Below are 17,180 nucleotides of genomic sequence, written 5' to 3'. Positions count from 1 at the left end.
GGGAACACCAGCACTTGGAAATCACCCTCTAAGTCACTCACCATTCTGACTTGGAAACATATCTCCATTCCTTCATTGTCACTGGGTCAAAATCATTGAATTCCCTCCTTAACAGCACAGTGGGTGTATCTACACCACAAGGACTGCAGTGGTTCAAGAAGGTAGCTCACCAGCTCCTCAAGGGCAACTAGGGATGGGCAATAAATGCTGGTTTAGCTGGCGACGCCCACATTCCATAAATTAATAAATTTTAAAAAAGAATTTACAGTAATACAGAGAAATATGTTGGGGGTGGGGTGGGGGATGAGATTTCTCTGGACACTGACATAGACCTGATGAGGTGAATTGAGTCTTTCCAAGGATTTGGACTTGTGCACCATCACAAGTTCAGCATATATCCACAAACACTTCACAGATAATTAGTTCTGAAATTTGATGATTGCTGTAAGAAACAAGTCATCAATTTCTGCACAATCGTGATTGTTTCAGTGATTTTTGTTGAGGAATAAACATTGGGCAGCACACCAGGGAGAACTGCCTTGACCTTCGAAATGAAGCCGTGGAATCAGTTATATTCATATACTGTAGGAAACTGAAGGAGTTTTAACGCCTTGGTGTTGGGAAGAATGGAAAAGAAACAGCTTGCACATTAAAGGAGCTAGGTAACGGGAGGTTGAAGATCCTACTTGTACAAATCAAGTCAGGTTGAGTTCATTGCCACATATGTACTTCGGTGTAATGAAAAGCTTGCTTCTAGCAGTGTTATAGCTGTATAGCATTGGAGTCACAACATACAGGCGAAAAACAGAAATTACGCAAGAACTCTACAAAAAAAGCATAATTAGAACCAAAGAAATAAAGTTAATGGCACAATAACCTCTTTTTTTTTTGATTTTTTTTTAAATTTAGAAGTCTGTCTTTGGATAAATGTGGAACTCCCAATCCCATTGTCTTCAATTGTAAAGGAAGCCCTCTATGACTGCATCAAGTCAAGATGAAGCTTAATGTATGTTTGTCTATTGGTTAGAGACCAGACATTATTTACCATGTACACCACAAAGTCTGCAGATGCTGGAAATCCAAAGCAACACACACAGAATGCTGCAGGTCAGGCAGCATCTATGGAATTGAAGAAACAGTCGATGCTTTGGGCCGAGACTCCTCTTCAGGACTGAGCTATTTACGAAGCAAGTAGATATGGACAGGATGAAAATGGGAATAATCCTTCGATTGTTTCTGTGGTGCCCTTGCCTCACACAGGGAGAGTTGTTACATTGTCAGCAGTTAAACATCAGACCATTCCAGACAGTACTGGTGGTGGAATATTGGTTTCATTTTAAATGGATAAAACCTACTTTATCTTCTGCTGTAATGCATGGCAATCCTTTTTGCTCTAAAGAAATACACCTGAATTTATTTGGAATTGCTGCATTTGAGAAATCCTACATATCTGTCGAGTGTAGCCACACCTACTATTTGGAAATAGGGTTCCACAGATGAGTGATGACCTCATCTGTTGGTGACTGGTTGAATGTTGGGCAAGACCCCATGAGAATGTGAGCTGTTCTTCAGCAGATGCAATAGGTGTTTTCCACATATAGCTGGGTAAGGAAATGCTGTAAGTTTGTCTCATGGGACAGATGGTGAGAGAGAGGTTTTTTGGTGCCAGATGGAAGGCCAGTGACTGAAAGTTGGAGACACATCTTCATTTGCTCCATGCTGTGCTTCTAAAATCCCTAGGTGGGCCTGTAAATCAGCCAATGGGCAAGCCTGTTTACTTAAGACAGGTCGGTATTGGTCTAACTAGTAGCTTTGAATGTGCCTGCAGGTGGATGCTTATTTAAAGTTATCATTTTATGCTCCAGGGTTCATGTCCATTAAGACATGGGGGCAGAATAAACCCTTTGGCCTGTTGAATCATGGCAGAGGTATGATCCTTCTGAATCCCATTCTCCTGCCTTCTCCTTTTAACCTTTGATGCTGTTACAAAACAAGAACCTATGAAGCTAATGATTTGGTCTCTACAGCCATCTGTAGCAGTGAATTTCACAGACTCACTACCCTCTGGCTAAAGAAATTCTTCCTCGTCTCTGTTCGAAAGGGACATCAACTTGTGTACAGCTAAAACTTCATTGCTTCACAGGTTTAACTTGTCAGGAAGTTTTGGACGATACTGGGCCAAGATGACGTGTTTCAAACCTTTACTCTCGCATGCATTTTGAGTCTGTGGCAGCTATAGAGTGGTGCGGAGCAGCTGGAAATCACCAACTTTGCTAGAATTTTTCTGCTGTATTTTATAAAGTGAAGAAATGCATGATGTTTGGCTGCATTTATGGAAAATCATTATATCGTGTATCAATGACACAAAATATCACTTGCTAAAAATCACCCAATAAGAATATGACAACGGTGATGGAGGATTTCTTGTGATCAGACCATGTATACACTATTTATATTTTTCTCAGCAAGGCTTGGAGAAAAACTATTTGTATTGTGTATTGAAATGGGATGTCCATTTTGTGTTTTCATGCAGTGATTTGGAAATGTGATGTAAGACTCAACTTTGTGATAATGTTTGGCGCAAAGATCATGATGAACTTTTTTTTTAAAGTTTCTCAGGGAAAGTTAGGATCAGTGCTCATGCAACTGAGTTTTGGGATGTGGGGGGGCAAAGAAATGGCTTTGCTTTCCTCAAACTCATTTGGAGGAAACTGACTTGTGCAGTGTGCTACATTGACAAAGAACTGGGAATTGTTTGCTCTGTTTTCAGATAAGGCTTCCAAGTAGATGCTCTGCTGGCAGGTGATCCAAAACTGGATGGCCAAGAGTAAATCCTTGAGCACAAAAGAGGCAATGGTACTGCTGTGGTAAGCAAGCTGTTGGTGGTGATCTTTGTCTACAACTGGTTGCACTCGGATGTCAACAATTTTGGGCCCCTTATCTCAGAAAGGATGTATTGTCATTGGAGAGAGTCCAGAGGAGGTTCATGAGCATGATCCTGGGAATGAAGTGGAGTAACATATGAGGAGCGTTTGGCAGCTTTGGGCCTGTACTCACTGGAATTTAGAAGAATGCACAGGGATCTCATTGAAACCTACCGATTGTTGAAAGGACTAGATAAGGTGGATGTGGAGAGGATGTTTCCTCTGGTGGGGGTTTCCAGAACTAGAGGGCACAGCCTCAAAATTGAGGGGGCGACCTCTTAGTACAGAAGTAAGGAAGGATAGTTTTTAGCCAAAGAGTCCAAGTCCGCGGGTATATTTAATGTAAAGCGGAAGTTGATAGATTCCTGATTGGTTGGGACATTAAGGAATATGAGATGGCAGTTGTATGGGGTTGAATGGGATCTGGGATCAACCATGATGAAATAGCGGAGCAAATTTGATGGGTGGAATGCCCAAATTCTGCTCCTATGTCTTGTGGTCTTATGGTTAGAGAAGAATGGGATCCAGGATAGTGCAGTCCCATGTAGATGAACACTGGTTAATTGTGGCAGAGTTTGCAGATAGATCAAGAAGGATTAGGAGTGTTTGTTATAGATTCAGATGTATAGAACAAAAGTAGGCCCTTTAACCCATGACATCCACACCAATCGTTTTGACCATCTGCACTAATCGTATTTGCCTGTATAATTCTATATCTCTCTGAAGTTGTAGGTCAAGTTCCAAGATGTAATCAGGTAAAAGATTATTAGTGAGCTGGGTGGAATCCTGTGGAAGGAGTCTAAACAAAGAGTGCACAGGAAGATTGAACTTAAAAGTTATAACGTTTGGAAAGGGAGTTAAGTGTATAACTTGAAAGCAAGAAGATGTTGCTTAACTCTGTTTAGGTCAGTGAGTCAGGAGGGAAGGGGATGATGAAGATGGTGCCTTCCAGATGTACAAACTGCGACAGTATTCCCGAGTCTCCACTCGGGACTTGCATGACTGACAGTAGTGAAATCCAAGCTACTGACACAATGAAGGAAGTCATCAACATCGCCAAAGATGGAGGACCTTCATTGCTGCTCTAAATGCTAGCGGTGTAATGGGAAACAGAGTAGAGAGAGGTACAAGTGAATGATATCAAGATTGGACTTGAGGCTAGATAGCTTTAGGAAATGAGAAAGACTAAGGGGGAAATTGAGCATTCTTCCATTTTGAAGTCCTGTTTAGAAAAAAGGACAACACAACCATGAAGGAGACAGAATTCGTAATGAGAAGTAGTTGTACATATGACAGATCATTATAAGATAACCTCTCTTTATTATATCTGGTAACACGGAGAGGTTCTGCAGGATCTTTCCTCAGTACTGAAAACAATTAAATTTTGTATGGACTAGAATTTGCATACTTTGATAGACGCAATAACAAAAAAAACATCAGCAACAATGCAATTCCACATTCCTTCACCTTGTGGTTGCTCATGCTGTGCTGGAGTTCATGAAACAGATATGTGGTAGAGTCACAGTGCACAGAAACGGGTCCTTCACCCCAGCAGATTGATGCTGACCAGGAGTCCCATCCAAGCTGATCCCTCTAAACCAGTGGCTCCCAAAATGGGCAATATTGCTGCCTCCCCCCCGCCCCCCCAGGGGGAGGATGGTGGGAGTTTCTAAGGGGGTATAACAATAAAGAGGGGTAGTGAGTTGCAAGATGTGACAGCCTAAGGATTACAGGCTTCATTTAAGAAATGAATTGCTTGTTATAAACATTTGATCTTCAGTGACTCAATTAATTAAAATGATCATGTAATTACCTTGTCTCTTGCTAGCCCACCATTCCCTTAGCTTTTGCTTGAAGTGTGTTATTGTTGTTGAAAACAAGGTGACACTTACCATAAATCTGAACTGAAGCATTCATATTATTTCCACGCCTAGCCCGCACATTATTGGTACAGTAGTACAGCGTTAGCTAGTACAATTTCCATGCTCTAATTATGCAGTGAGGCAATTCCTGTGAATTAGGGTATGACATCAATGGAGTAAAGTTCAGAATCTGCTCTTTTGAATGATCTTAACGACATTTCTCTGGCCCATGGCCCAACCGAGATATATCACTGCCCCACGTTATGTACCTTCAGGCAGAGAGTCAGGTTTTGCATGAGCTGAGATAACGTCATAACTTTCACCTTTATTGATTGCAGTGCTTGAATTTGGACTTGATCAATAGGTGATTGACTGTAGTCATTAATCCATAATGAAAATGGCAGAACCAGATCTAACAGAACAGAAGTGTAGACAGTATAGTGTGGAGTATCTGATATATGAATTTATACCAGCACCAACCAACCAACAACATCCACTGTGGCTGTTGTGTGAAAAAGTTTTTTCAAGTGAGGCAATGAAACCATTCAAGCTCCTTGAACATTTGAAAAGAATGCACTCTGATAAAGCAACCAAGAACTTGGCTTATTTTCAGTCACTTCATGAAAACTTTTAGAAACAAAAAAAAAATTTCAAAACATGTTTGTCAGCACTTCACAACAAAACTGTGATGGTTTGCTTGCTTCATACTACTCATTGCTAAATCTGGAAAGCCCCATTCATTTGGAGAAGTACCTGATTTTGCCAGCAGTAAGGGAAGCTCTGAGTACAGTTTTACATATGTCACCAGACCAAATAATTTAAGCTCAGTAACAACTCTGTTCAAAGATGAATAGATGAAATGTCTGAGAATGTGGAAGAGACATTGTGCAAAATACTTAGGACAACAGAATTTGCTCTGCTGTTGGATGATGCAACTTTGCTAAGCAACAAATTTTTGCTTTTTGATTGTGTTCACTTCACTAAAGATTAAATCATGGTTCAAGAATTATTTGCAAGGGGACTAGAAACAGATACAAAGTGGGGGGGGGTCAATATATTGGATTGTTGAGAAATTTTTGAAAGAAAAGGATTTTCCGCTCACCATCATTCTTGTCTGAGCAACTGATGGGGCACAATCAACGAGAGGAAGACGCCATGGGGTTATTACTTTCTTGAAAAAAGCTCTAACATGTTTACAATTCACAGACAACATCTTGTCACAAAAAAATTAATGGGATTCACAAATCATTAAATACTGTAAATAAGCTGAAGCCTTGTGCTCTCAATTCTTAATTATTTCGAGAACTTAGTATTGAGAATGCTGAACAGTTCGAGCACTTGCTGTTGCCACTGAAGTCAGATGGCTCTCAAAACAAAACTGCCTGAGACTCTCTTATGTGCTTTTTGAAACTAATTAAATTCTTTGAAGACTCGAAAGCTTCATTCAAATATCAACTCAAGAATATTAGGCATGACATTGCTTATTTGTCAGAATTATTCACAAAGTTTAAAGAAATCCATCTTCAATTGCAAGGAAAGGATGTGAATCTTATCAAAGTCACATCAGTTGTCTCCACATTTCTGTCCATTAACCCTATTTAAGTGTAACACTGGCCATCGCGGCCTCTTTTAATTTCCAAGTCTCTCTGAGTTGGAAGAGGAAAAAAAATCAGGTGATGATCTTCAGGTATATCGTGCCCACCTGGGTGAGCTGCATAAAGATGTATCAGAGAGAGATACGTGATCTTCTCTCAATCCAAATTCCAGACTGAGTAATATATCCATTCTGAACAGTTGTAATGAGGAATTAACAGGAAGGGTGGAGGAAGAGCTGATCTTGTTACAAAATGACTTTCAGCTGAAGCCGAGATTCAAAAAATCCTATCAAGGCTTGCGATTGATTGCAGAAAGAAATCTCTGACTGCTATCCTGCACTGTGGAAGAAGGTCAAGGTGTTCTCTATTGCCTTTCCAGCATCATATTTAGTGGCGTGCAGCTTCAGTGTAGTCACCCAACTTCTTTCAAAGCAACAAAAGCAGACTGCAAGTTCCTGAACGTGGGGATCTGAGACGCTTGAGTGACTTTCAGCCTGATGTTGAGAAGCTGATATCACTGCACCAAGCCCATCCATATTGCTGAAAGGTAAAAAGCAATGAAGGAGTGAATAGTTGGACTACTAATATATGCTCTAAAATAGTTGATGAAAATTGCCTTTACTGTAATTAAATAAATAAAATTTATTTGTAACTTTAAGTAGATTTGAATAATTTTTGTCACTGCTTTGAATTTGAAGTTCCTACTTTCTTTCACCGTGCATTTTAAGTCAAAATTTGTTAAGTTTTAAGGTAATGGCCAGAAAGGAAGCAGGGTGTACTGAGGATGTGGTCTGGGGGTTAAAGGGGCAGTAACCCAAAAATGGTTTGGGAACCACTGATTTAAGCCTTTCCTATCCATGTACCCATGTAAGAGCCTTTTAAAAAGTTGTTAATGTACCTGCCTCAACTGCTTCCTCTGCCAGGTCATTCCATAGATGGACCACTCTCTGGAAAATGTTGCCCTTCATGTTCTTGTTAAATCTCTCCACTTTCACCTTAAACTTGTGTGCTTTAGTTCTTGATTCCCCAACCCTGGGGAAAAGATCATGTGTATCCACCCTATCTATGTCCCTCATGATGTTGTAGACCTCTATAACATCACTTTTCATTCTACTGTACTTCAAGGAATAAAGTTTACGCTTGTCCAACCTTTCTCAATTACCCAGTCCTTTGAGAGCAGGCAACATCGTCAGACAACTCATTTGTACTCTTTCAGCCCTAAAGGCAACCTTCCTGTAGCAGAGTGACCAAAACTGAACACACTATTCCAAATGTGGGCTTGCCAATGTCTTGTATATGTTTCTGCGCCGGACCCATCTCACTCCTTCACAACTCCAGGTTGTTCATCTGGAGAAAGGTTGCAACAGGAGATCAGTCTTGTTCATCTCCAAAGTGTATATGTGGTCCAGTAGGGGGAGTCACAGACTGAGGGAGAAATGCTGATCTTTACCAATTGTACTGTAGCGAAGGCTGTTTCTGCTTCAGGCATTGCAATTGATATTCAGAACATCAGTAACATGAAAGAACATATTATAAAGTCGTGTTCCTGCCACATGGTACAACATTAATTTTCCTCTTTCTTTTCCACAATGTCACTTTTTTTTATATCTTTATTTTCAATGATGAAGGAATGCCCTTTACTCTGTAGAACATACCTCTGAACATTGGCACGTCTATAACCCTTGAGACCAGGATTTTTTAACCCTGTCGGGGATAGATTGCAATGCAGTGATGCAGGTTTCATTTTAGTGTGGGATAGTGTACAGAAGAATTCATTGATGGTTAAAATTCTGAAGTACCAAATTTACAAATAACAAAAATCTTGGAGGTAAAATGAACTTTGAGGAGATTAATAATAGATGTGCAGGAGAGAGAGAGAGAGGGGCTGATGAATGGACAGATGAAATTTAAGCCAGGAACTGTAAACTGTTACATTTTGGTAGGACTGAGAAGAGGTGATTTAGATTAGAGAGCACAATTCTAAAAGGGGTAGAATAGCACAGAAATAAAATGCACAGCTTTTGAAAGTGGACGGGCTGGTTGAGAAAGTGATTATAAAAGCAGCAGTTCTTCCAGCAGTTTTTTTTTTGCAGAGATTCCATCATCTGCAGTAATTTTGTTTTATTTTTTTAAAAAAGCATATGGGCTTTGTAAATTTAGACGTAGAATAGTACAGCACAGTACAGGCCCTTTGGCCCACAATGTTGTGCCGACCCTCAAAGCCTGCCTCCCATATAACCCCCCACCTTAAATTCCATATACCTGTCTAGTAATCTCTTAAACTTCACTAGTGTATCTGCCTCCACCACTGACTCAGGCAGTGCATTCCACGCAACAACCACTCTCTGAGTAAAAAACCTCCCTCTAATATCCCCTTTGAACTTCCCACCCCTTCTCTTAAAGCCATGTCCTCTTGTATTGAGCAGTGGTGCCCTGGGGAAGAGGCACTGGCTATCCACTCTATCTATTCCTCTTATTATTTTGTACACCTCTATCATGTCTCCTCTCATCCTCCTTCTCTCCCAAGCGTAAAGCCCTAACTCCCTTAATCTCTGATCATAATCCATACTCTCTAAACCAGGCAGTATCCTGGTAGATCTCCTCTGTACCCTTTCCAATGCTTCCACATCCTTCCTATAGTGAGGTAACCAGAACTGGACACAGTACGCCAAGTGTGGCCTAACCAGAGTTTTATAGAGCTGCATCATTACATCGCGACTCTTAAACTCTATCCCTCGACTTATGAAAGCTAACACCCCATAAGCTTTCTTAACTACCCTATCCACCTGTGAGGCAACTTTCAGGGATCTGTGGACATGTACCCCCAGATCCCTCTGCTCCTCCACACTACCAAGTATCCTGCCATTTACTTTGTACTCTGCCTTGGAGTTTGTCCTTCCAAAGTGTACTACCTCACACTTCTCCGGGTTGAACTCCACCTGCCACTTCTCAGCCCACTTCTGCATCCTATCAATGTCTCTCTGCAATCTTCGACAATCCTCTACACTATCTACAACACCACCAACCTTTGTGTCGTCTGCAAACTTGCCAACCCACCCTTCTACCCCCACATCCAGGTTGTTAATAAAAATCACAAAAAGTAGAGGTCCCAGAACAGATTTATTCAGATTTTGATCTGAGTCTATTTACAAATCCCAGATTCAGATTCATATACTTACCACATGTTCATCGAAACATACAGTGAAATGCGACCTTTGCATTAACAACGAACACAAGCTACAGATGAGCTGGGGGCAGCCCGCAAGTACTGGCACACATTCTTCTGGCAACTTAGCAGAACATGTAAGCATCAACAAAACAAGCCCCTTGCCTCCTTTCCCTGCACCGGTGTGCGCACGCACAGTGTCTAACCACCTCCCCCCCACCCCCCCAGGACAGGACATATCCGGCCTCTAGCTTCCAGTGGCCTTGCAGGCATTGGAGCTGCTTCAGAAACAATGAGACTGCTCCCCAATCATGTTGGCATGAAAAGACATTTCGAGTGTTTCACTGGGTAAGTGAATTCCTGACGCAAGCAACAAAAGTAAATGTTTTCTTGTCTCACCAGTTGGAGAAGTAGTTGTACAGCAAGAAGAGCAGCTTCCTGTCATCCATAGCAACCTACGTCTAATTCTGACCTGGCGTGCTGTCCGCCTGCACCTTGCACATTCTCCCTCTCGCTCTGTGGGTTTCCTTCAGGAGTTCCGGTCTCCTCCACATTCCAAGAACACACAGGCTGGTAGATGAATGGGCTGCCTTAAAGTGCTTCAGCTGTGGTGGTGAATGGTGGAATCTGAGGTTCAGTGGGAGCTGGTGGAACGTGAGGAGAATTTGAGTAGAACTTTCCGGTATCTGCTACTATTTAAATAAAAAAAAATAGTCTACATAATTGTTTAATTCCTCAGTTCCCCAATCTACAATGGTCTACTTCATCTAGATCAGGGGTTCCCAACCTCCTTTATGTCAGGCACCAATATTATTAAGCAAGGTTTGTGCACCCCTGTTCTAGATAGAAGTGACTCAATGGCTGAAGGGCTTGCTTCTGTCTTGTATGACTTTAATTCAATGACATGGGAGACGTGCCTTCCCCTTTGAGTGCACAGGAATGTTTGCGGAAAGCAAGCAATTATGTTTGAGAACACAGAAGTTACAGAGATTAGTCACTGGACTAGAATAAACTCCTCTTGGTATCATTAGCTCCAGGGCTCCTTGGGGTGGTCCTACAGAGGTGCACTTTTTGCAATAATCTTGCAACATTAACTGAATGGAATGGAAGGAGTATTTTCACAATGTAGTATATTAAGAAAGCAGGCCATGCCTAGCTCTAAATATCGAAATAATACTAGCCTTATCCCAAGAATAGAGGACAGGACTTTGTTGTAGGCTACAATGGGCTACTTTATCTAGATTAGAGGTTTCCAGCCTTTTTTATGCCATGGACAATGGCTTGCTTGCTCTTTCAATGTGTTGAATATAAACACCTGACTAAGACAGTATAGTATAAATTCGAGATTCTGCAGATGCTGGAAATCCAGAACAACACACACACACACACACACACACACACACAATGCTGGAGGAACTCTGCAGACCAGGCAGCATCCATGGAGAGGAATAAACAGTGGACATTTTGGGCTGAGGCCCTTCATCAGGATGGGAAGGTGAAAGGGAGGAGGCCAGAATAAGGTGGTGGGAGAAGGGAGGGGTGACGGCTCAATATCTCCTTAATATTGGGCCTATTGTAGCAAAACTCTACATGCTGTTAAAAATGTTCAACTTTTAACCGTCAGTGAAAGTCAAAATAGGTATGATTCAAAGTAACCTGCATGTTACCAGATACAACCCTGAGATTCATTTTCTTGCAGGCATACTCAGTAAATCCAAGAACCATAATGGAATCAATGAGGGACAACACCCAACAGCGCGGACAAAACAATCAGTGTACAAGAGACAACAAACTGTGGAAATACAGAAGAAACAATACTAATAAATAAATAAAGAATAAACATTGAGAACATAAGATGATGAGTCCGTTGGTTGTGGGATCAGTTCAGTGATTGGGCAAGTGAAGTTGTCCCCACTGATTCAAGAGTCTGATGGTTGAGGGGTAACAACTGTTCCTGGACCTGGTGGTGCGAGTCCTGAAGCTCTTGTACCTTCTGCCTGATGACAGTAGCAAGAAGAGAGCGTGATCTGGGGTGCTGGGGCTGCCGATGACGGATGCTGCTTTCCTGCAATGGTGGTCCGTGTAGATGTGCTCAATGATGGGGAGGGCTTTACCCATGATGGACTGAGTTGTAGCCACTACTTTTTGTAGGATTTTCCATTCAAGGGCATTGCTATATCCATTTGAGGCTACGATGCAGCCAGTCAGTATACTGTCCAGCACACCTCTAAGGAAGCAGAGGTGCTGCTGTGCTTTTTCTGTAAGAGCCCTTGCGTGCTGGGCCCAGGACAGGTCCTTTGAAATGATAACACCAAGGAATTTAAGTTGCTGACCCTCTCCACCTCTTTTTCCCCTGATGAGAGCTGGCTCATAGACCTCTGATTTTCTCCTCCTCATGTCAATAGTTAGGTCCTTGGTCTTGCTGACATTGTTGCTGTTGTGGCACCGTTTAGCCAGATTTTCACTCTCCCTCCTATATCCTTTGATCCAGTCAACAACAGTGGTGTCGTCACCAAGCTTGAATGTGGCATTGGAGCTGTGCTTAGCCACACAGTCATCAGTGTAAAGTGAATAGAGCAGGGGCTAAGCGTATGTCCTTGAGGTGCACCTGTGCTGATGGAGATTGTGGAGGAGATGTTGCCAACCCAAACTGACTGGGGTCTGCAAATGATGAAATCGAGGATCCAATTGCACAAGGAGTTATTGCGGTCAAGGTCTTGAAGCTTAGTGATTAGTTTTGAGGAGATGATGGTGCTGAATGCCAAGCAGTAGCTGATGAAGAGCAACCTGATGTATGTATTTTGCTGTCCAGATATTCCAGGGTTGAGTGACGAGCTAATGAAAGGGCATCTGCTGTGGACGTTGTGATGGTAGACAAATTGGAGTGGATTCAAGTCGCTTCTCGGGCAGGAGTTGATGTGTAACCTAGCAAAGGACTTAAAAAATATATTGTAAAAGCTTCTCTGAATATTTGCAACGAAACAAATCAGCAGAAGTTTAAGTACCCCATTGTAGACTGGGGAAATTACATTGGGGAACCAAGGAATTAAACAATTATATACAGTAGTCTTTTTATAGTAGCAGACACCAGAAAGTTCTGGTAAAAATGAAGAAGGGCAGGTCTAGAATGGATGAGGAACTGAAAGCAATGAGTTTTGTTTAAAGGTAATAGACTAATTAATGAGACTTAAGGTCAGTAATGTTCAGATCCATGTCACCTCTATCCCAAGGTTTTGAAAGAGATGATAACAGTGATAACATTCAAATATTCTGGAATATCTCCCACTATTTAAGAAAGGACAGAGTAAAAATGGGGAATTATGGTCCTGCTAGTCTGACACTTCATTCCTCCCCCTCCAGATTTCACTTATCAATGTTTCTCTTTCCCTTCCACCCACCTTTTAAATTTACCCCTCATCTTTTTTTCTCCAGTCCTGCCAAAGGCTTTCGGCTCGAAACATCGACCGTACTCTTTTCCAAGAAGCTGCCTGGCCTGCTGAGTTGCTCCAGTATTTTGTGTTGCTCAGATTTCCAACATCTGCAAATTTTCTCTTGTTTTTACAAAAAAAATGTTTGAATCTTTTATTAAGGAAGTGGAAACAGCATTTAGAAAATAGTATTAGGGTTGATCAGAGTAGACATGACAAGACCACTGATATCCTAGGCCCTGAACCACAGGTGCCAAAGGCTCCTTCTGGCATTTGTCATCCTCCAGGCCCTGCTGCATGATCCATATTGATCCGTAGGCTTCCCAACCTTGGGGTCTTAATCACCTGTGATCTGACCCCAGTTAGGGACTCAACTGCTTTGCCCCCATGAGGAAAATGTCGAAGGCAGATTTGCTAGAGTCTGGTGCATTTGGCCCTGGACATTATTGATTGGTTTAAGTGTGGGGGGGGGGGGTCAAGGTGTGCGAAACTGCAACTGACTAACATGGGGTGCAAATGGATTTCGGGGCCAATTTCTGGTTTCATATGTGCCACCAAGTTCTATCTCACCACCCTCTCTAGTTTCAATCTCAGATTGAGCATTGGATTAGAAAAAAATTCCTCTCCTTTACACATCTGCAACTTATTTTTCCTGTCCTCAGACTCTGATCCTACCCTCTAATACCGTTACACTCCTGGGCATCTGAATTTATTGCAGATTCGGCATTATATTTGACACTGGTGAAGTTGGTCGAAATAGCCATGCCATCAGCAAAACTGCTTATTTGTACCTCTGTAACTTTGGCTTACCTTCACACATGCCTCAGCATCCCTGAACTCCTGTTCACACCAATCTTGGCCTGTAGACTTGCCCATTTCAGTCCATCTTTTGTTCTCACTGTGGTAGTCCAAACCTCTGCCCTTGAGTTAAGGCAGATTAACTCCTTTGCTGGCTGACCAGGTTAACATATGCCTCAATTCTAAAATTCACACCTTTGTTTTCAAATCCCTCTATGACCTCTTCCATTCCTGTTTTTAGTTGTCATCTCCAGTCGTGTGTGGCCTTTGGATAAAATTTTTTTAAATAAGTTTAAAAAAAAGAGCACAGTATAAGGAAGAAACACAGAGAATGGAGTCTTTATAAATATTTTGTCAAGTGTATATATTGATATCTTTAAAATGGAATAGTTAAATGAGAAGTGGGACATTATGGAAAGAGAGTGAGTGGAATATAAGCAGATGATGACAGACGCTTCAGAAATGATTAAACAAAGTCTGAGGGTGGAGCAGAGAATACTGAATTATTTAGGGGGCAGATTTTGTGTGTCTCAGATTCTGTGTTTGTAATGAGCTGGATATTGTTAGCATTTGCCTCCAGTTACCCTGTGTGGCACTGACAGCTACACTCTTGCCGATCGCAGAAGTTGTTGAAGCAAAGATCCACAAGTTGCCCCAAGAGACCACTCTTCCACACAGTGTCTGAGTAAGTCCTTGTAAATGTAAATCCTTCTGAAACTATTTGCTGAGAACTACTTGTGCACAGTTCCTGCTGTTTTTAAGAAGCCCTTGTGAAAGAAGGGATGATGTGGATGTCATTCCATGTTTACTCATGAAGATCTGTCCTGGCACAGAAAAGAAATTAACAACTTTAAGTTTGGAGTTCTGTTCCTTCAAAACGCTTATTCAAACATCCCATTTCTATCATAACCTCGTTATTATTCCTATCATTTGTGGTGTCTATGATTGAAAGTGTCCGTATTGTTTTTTGCCTCCTGGCTTCTGTCAATGAGAATTCTGTCGCATGATTGGCAGTTCAGCCAGGTTGATGACCTCACTGTTGCTGAACTCAGTTGTTCTTTAACTGACACAAAATCGAAGCAGAGTTCACATCACACTCCTCTTCAGCTGATCTGGTCAGCAGTAATTCCTTCGTTTCTTGCCAAGCCCAGCAAAATCGGGGTGGTCTAAAGAAGTAGTGCGTAAGGACAGAAGCAACTGATTGATAAAGAATTGTAAATCTGTGGCATTGTATTATTTGTATGAAGCCACTTTATCTGTGTAGCTGAGGGTAGGTTATGCAGATAAGTGATGGGGATGGCAAAACATTACTCTGCCGTGGCACAAAATCACTGTAAATAGAACTTGAATAAATTTCCTTCATGGAAATAACGGCTAATACCAGTCTTGTTGAAGCTTTCCAGGAAATTGTAAGCTGGCACCTCACTGAATTCCTTGGGAGCAATGTATTCTGGTCACGAAATCAGTGTAAATTATTTACTTGAAGGTTATGTTCAACCACAGCAAATAATTAGTGTTACTTTGATTTGTATTGAATTGTTAAAAATAAAACTCCATAAAGGGCATGGGATTTACTGGAAAATGAAGAAGCATCTATATCTGTTAGATCTAGGGCTCCATTATTAAGGACCCCCAGCACCCAGACCATGCCCTTTTCTCATTGTTACCGTCGGGAAGGAGGTACAGAAACCTGAAGGCACACATTCAGCGATTCGGTAACAGCTGCTTCACCTCTGCCATCTGATTTCTGAATGGACACTGAATCAATGAACACAACCTCACTTTTTAAAAATATATGTACCACTTTTGTTTTTGCACTATTTAAAATCTATTTAATATACACATATATACTTGATTTACTTAGTTTTTTCTTTCTATATTATCATGTATTGCATTGTACTACTGCTGCTAATTTAACAAATTTCACAACACATACGGTGATAATAAACCTGATTCTGATTCTGTTAGGACAACAGACGGACAAATCCAGGTAGTGAAAGCGTACAGATTTTTAGCTGACTGAAACACCTATTTATTGCAGCGTAGAATACCCTTAAGAAAATGCAACGTAGTATACATAAACACTTAATATTGGAAATAACGAGACTAATCTTCAAGATTCAGTTGTACTTCCAGTTTAGAATACTGTATTCTATGCTGACGATGTGGTCTCCTTTACATCAGAGGATTCGAGTGCAGATTGGGTGACTGTTTTCCTCAGTTAGTAAGGCTGAGACTGTGCTTCCAATAATCTGTCACTTTAATTCTCCGTCCCACTCTAACCTCTGTTTTCCATCTCCAGCTTTATTCCAATTTTAGCTTCGGAAGCTCAAGTTTTAACTGGCAGATTACTGACTGCAAGATCTAACAAGATCAGAGGACTAGCTGTTCCAACCTTCCACCTCGCACTTCCTGCAGTTGTTTGTTTCCTCGTTCTGTTATTTACGATTTTGTTTGACTCCTGCTCCAGACGCAGTTTTACTATTCTCTTTCGGCTGATTCCACCCCTTGTGTAAGTCAAACTCTTCTGATCTCCATCCTATCACTGACAAACTTTACTTCTCTCAACCCGTGTTCTCATTCCCTGCAACTTTTGTGTGATTTCCATCTCTTCCAGTTCCGATGGCCTGTTCCTTCATATCTGCTGCCAGATCTGTTGAATATTTCCTTCATTTAAAAAAAAATTGAGCTTTTTAGAAGTCCTATTCAGGATCTTTGGACTAGTTATGCACACAATAGATTTGAGGGAGAGATATGGAAGTGAATGGAGGGGGGAGAAAAAAACAGTTCAATCAGGCCTTGAACTAGATGTCTTTACTAAAGGTACATGACAGTACTTTTATTTACCCACTTTTGCACAATATCCCCTTGTGCCATGATCCCACAAAAATGTCTTACTTAGTGTTGAAGCTATCCACTTCCAATGGACTGTGGATGCCAAGTTTTGGAGTTTCTCTACTCTTTGAAGAGGAATTCCTTCCTAACTTAATTGGTCATGCTCTGATTTTAAGGTTATGCTGTCTTGCTTGAAATGGTTTGGCGTGTTGCGTTTTCAATAGATTGGATCACTTCATCGTAATAAACAACTTGACAAGATCGGTTGTCAGTCTAACCTTGGGGCGTCGAAGTGGGGACAATCGGTTATCGGTACATCATCAATGCAACCTCTCTCAATGTAATTTTTAAACCCAATTTCATCTAGTGGATTTGTTCTGCACTTTTGACTTTGTAGTAGTGTAAAAGCTGATAAGAGACAGAGATCGGTTGTAATGCTGGAGACTTTTTTGCAGGGCAGAAATGACTAATACAAGGGAACATAATTTTAAGGCGATTTGAGGGATGTCAGAGATTGTTTTGCCCAGAGTGATGGGTGTATGGAATGTGTTGCCGGGGTGATTGTAGAGGCA

The 17,180-nt window shown here is 41.4% G+C and overlaps 1 protein-coding gene across 2 annotated transcripts in view; it reads left to right on the top strand.

The window, feature by feature from the left end:
* Positions 1-17,180, top strand: part of eepd1 (endonuclease/exonuclease/phosphatase family domain containing 1) — a 141,054-nt gene that overhangs the window by 39,955 nt on the left and 83,919 nt on the right. The window lies entirely within an intron of this gene.

The sequence above is a fragment of the Mobula birostris genome, chromosome 19, assembly GCF_030028105.1.
Source record: "Mobula birostris isolate sMobBir1 chromosome 19, sMobBir1.hap1, whole genome shotgun sequence".
NCBI classification, from domain to species: Eukaryota; Metazoa; Chordata; class Chondrichthyes; order Myliobatiformes; family Myliobatidae; genus Mobula; species Mobula birostris.
The sequence above is the reverse complement of the archived record's forward strand: the minus strand, read 5'-3'. Positions and strand labels throughout refer to the sequence as shown.